The sequence below is a fragment of the Halichoerus grypus genome, chromosome 4 (assembly GCF_964656455.1).
Source record: "Halichoerus grypus chromosome 4, mHalGry1.hap1.1, whole genome shotgun sequence".
Classification (NCBI taxonomy): domain Eukaryota; kingdom Metazoa; phylum Chordata; class Mammalia; order Carnivora; family Phocidae; genus Halichoerus; species Halichoerus grypus.
In genome coordinates, this window is record NC_135715.1 from 57,491,270 (window position 1) to 57,495,189 (window position 3,920).

At 41.6% G+C, this 3,920-nt stretch overlaps 1 long non-coding RNA gene across 1 annotated transcript; it reads right to left on the reverse strand.

Annotated features, from left to right (window-relative positions):
- Nucleotides 1-660: 660 nt before the first annotated feature.
- Nucleotides 661-2,954, reverse strand: LOC118527543 (uncharacterized). The gene is made up of 2 exons (XR_004913157.2): nt 2,803-2,954; nt 661-1,450 (listed from the first exon to the last, which is right to left on the reverse strand). It is a non-coding gene; the product is annotated as an uncharacterized LOC118527543 (long non-coding RNA).
- Between the last annotated feature and the right edge of the window lie 966 nt (nt 2,955-3,920).

Consider the following 3,920-nt stretch of genomic DNA (forward strand, 5'->3'; position numbering starts at 1 on the left):
CTGAACTTCTAGAGAACAGTATGACTTGGAAGTGGTATTTAAATTGACATAAATGTAGAATATTCTCCCAGTAGCTCCTTTGGATGTTCTTGGTCGGGCTGCCTGAGTTCTTCCCTAGACTTTCACACTGAACAGCGCTAATGGAAAACTGTCTGGTGGACCTGGGCAATGCCCCTATAGTCTGGGATTGTTCAAATTATGTGGAGATAAGGATTCCTAATTCAAAATAACAATCTTCCAGCCAGGACCTTGAAAGCCATTGCTTATCAAAAAAGATAAAAAGAACTGGATCCACTCCAAGGAAACATTTAACTTAATTGCAAACACCATACCTTAGCATTTAATTCAAATGAGAGTGATCTAACTGATACCACCAAGGGCAGAACCAATTGCAAAATTAAAAAAAAAAAATAATGATTTACAAAGAGATGTGGGTAAGGAGATACCTGAGACTAAACAAATGGGGAGAGAAGGAGTCTCAGCTGTAGCTATGATTAAGGACCAACAGGCACAAAAAGAAATATAAAGCTAGGGTTTTTTAAAAGAAAAATGTGTCTGATTAATCCACACCTTCTAATGGAGTGTCCCTCCCGTTTTTCACAAGCATAGAAATATTAGTTGTCAACCTATGTTTTCAAATAAAACAAATGACAACAGAAGGATGATCAAAATATTTTTAATAGATGCAGTCACCAACTCAATGATATTTATGCCTTGTATTCATGTTTTTTTAAGGGTCAGAGTCATACCTGAGCACAGTTATGCCCTTCCAGACCTGAGAAAGGAAGTAATCACTGTGAGCTAATAAATAAACACGACCAGCGGAAACAAGGGGGAAATTCAGGAGCAGAAATGGGGCAGCTTAAAATAGTTTACAAAAGAGTTTGAGAGCAAAGGGAGGACATTGAACAACAAAAGGAAGGTGGTAGATGGTCAAGACCATATAGTATTTAAGAAACTACAAATCCAAAACAAGGAAAATAAAAGACCGTTTTCCAGAGCGCGGTTGTGATTCAAGCCATTTCAGATAAAAGCTATGACAAATTTCCAAAAAAATTTAGGAGCAAGAAATTTGATTTTAAGATGCTAAGCCTTCCTTTTTGGCAACATTTTCTCATATCTGCAGACACTTCATTTTAAGCACTCAAGGCCCTACCTATTACTCACCAAAGGGAATATTGATGTGGATTCGTTAGTGTGAGAATTAAGACAGGCATAATATTCCCAGGAGAATTTACAGATTAAAGCTCATCTCTAAATGAGAAGGAATTTTTAGATGGAAAGCTTGTGGAAGAGGCATGAGAACCTTCCTCACGTCCCTTCTCCCAAATCTCACTGAAGGTACGTTTTGTGTTTGCCTCTGTCTTCCTTGGTCCCATTTATGACAGTGGTTGTTATCCCGTTCATAAACACATCTTCACGTTGTCTTTGCCCGGATGGAAAGGGTTTCCTTTCAACAAAGAACAATGGGATTTGTGTAAGGAAAAGGTCATTTAGGTAAAACTGTGCTATGATATTTTGCTATGTCCAATCTATGATAAGGTCACTGAAAACCCACTAATGAGCCATAAAGTGTAAGGGAGACCAGTAGTCATTTAACAGTCCCATTTCACATACAAATGTTCATTGCTTTTGCTGAGAACTGGGGCGTAGGGGGCTGATGCTCCAAGCCTCTGTGAGGAGAAGGATAGCTTCCTTGGCCACACTCTGCGAGCCGCCCTACTCTGCACTGGACTCGATAGGAGGAAGGGTGAAGTTAGGCACACAGGGTTTGGACAATGCTCCAGTTCTTTGCATCCCAAATATTTACTGAGACAGTCAGGTCATTGTTTGGAGATGCCAGGCCTAACCTACAAAAGGTGGCAGAGGGACAGGAGGAGAAAGAAGGGCTCCCTCTGTTCGGTAAAGATGTGCTCACCGGGTCTGCAGTGATTGCCAAAGCAGCAGTATAGAAATACAAGAATTGTCCGACACACCCTCTTCAAACCGAGCACCCATTTAAAAACTCAGCTTCAGGGCCACTCACCTATGCACGTCCCACCCAGGCATTTCAGAGTGTCCAGGCAGCTGTTCCTGCTACCTGGAAAAGTCATCTCCTCATCTTGAGTCTACCTTTTCTTCTGGATTCCCCTCTAGCTCTCTCCACATCCCACTTCCTGTTTCAAGCCTCTCCCGGTATCCCAGCCCACAGTAATCACTTTGTGCTTCAGCTTCCTACACCACTCGCCTAGCCCTGGTAATTCTGTGGCCGTTATCTGTTTATCCCTTCAGCTCCCCATCCCCAGCACCAGACCTGGCACGTAATAGTCAACCTCCACTCTGTGCCTAGAAACGGTGATACATTCTTATTTAGACTGGTGTAAGCATCCCTGTCTTGAGTTCATGCTTATGTAAATTTTATGTAATTTTTAAACAGCGATGAAAGGTTTTCCCATGGTTAACATGTTTGAAATGTAGTACATTCTTAATATGTAGTCATTTTCAGACATCATGGGTTTTATTAGGATGCATAAGAAACAACACTCGGCCGATCTGGGGAAAAAGGAAGAACAATCACCTATAGAGAGTGAGAGGAGCAAAGAAAGGATTCATACAGTCCTAAACCCACGCTGGTATGACCAACTAGTCCAGTTTACCTGGGACTTTGCCAGGTTTAACACTGGAAGTCCTACGTCCTGGACAACCCCTCAATTCCAGGCAAACCGGCACAGTTGGTCACCTACCGGGTGGCCAATGAGCATTTTGACAAGAAACAAATGCAAGTTTTAAATGCTGGGCTGAGTCCCCTTTCTCCTCTCTTACCTCAAATCCTGGTACCACAAGCTTCTCCAAAGACATTCTACTCTTCGATGACACGTACCCAGTTCCCAGGAAGGAAGCCCGGGTTTATTCAATTCTCTCGACTTCAGAAGCAGTCTCAGGCCTGGGAGGACAAATGGTCAAGGGAAAAAGCTTTATACAGAGTTCTCACAAAACAGAAACTAAAAGGAATATTTGGAACAGGAAACAGTGACCTTTATGGCATGAGTCCCAAAGGGAAAGTCAAAGGCAGAGACTCAGGAAGGCAAATGTCCAGAGCCCACGGGAACTCCGACTCACACCGAACATTCCATACCAGGCCTGCTAATTGGAGAGCCAGAGCAGCTGGTGTGATAATGTTCCTGTGCAATCAACCCAACTGTGACAATTCCAGTGACTACATTAACAAGAAAACTGGAACCTATGGTTACTAACACATCTGAATGTTGTCACATGTGGCAGAAAGTAGTGACATATTCTGAGCGACAAAAACCTATACTACACAATAGACACATTCTGAAAACAAAAAAGGACCTCAAAGAAGCGTAACAATAACAACACCATAAATAATGGTGTATTCAAAAATCAACTCCAGCTCTGTAGTTTGCAGAATGACAGGAATTTTTTCCCATAATAGAATGATAGCACATTTAATAATTTCAATCTGCATAATGTTTAACACAGTAACTCAAACCAATAAAACATAAAAACGTAATTGGGAAATGGAAATTTTATTGTTTGTATCTCTATGCTATCACTCAAGATAAAGGTGGAGTTGATTTAAGTATAGATCTCTAGGGGCACCTGGCTGGCTCAGTAGAGTCCGTAGAGCATGCGACTCTTGATCTCAGCGTTGTGAGTTTGAGCCCCATGTGGGGTGTAGAGATTAGATCAAATAAATAAATAAATAAATAAATAAATAAATAAATAATTAAATAAACTTCCTGTGTACTGAGGTACCAGTGAAGGTAAGCCAACTTGGCCTAGAGCTGAAATTTAGGGTACATGGTGCAGGGTATAATCTTACCACCAGAGGGTATTGTTTCCTCTTCCGGATGGTTGGCAAGTTTATGTAACCACAAACTAACCCTAAACCAGCCCCCACTAAAAATGGGCCAGGC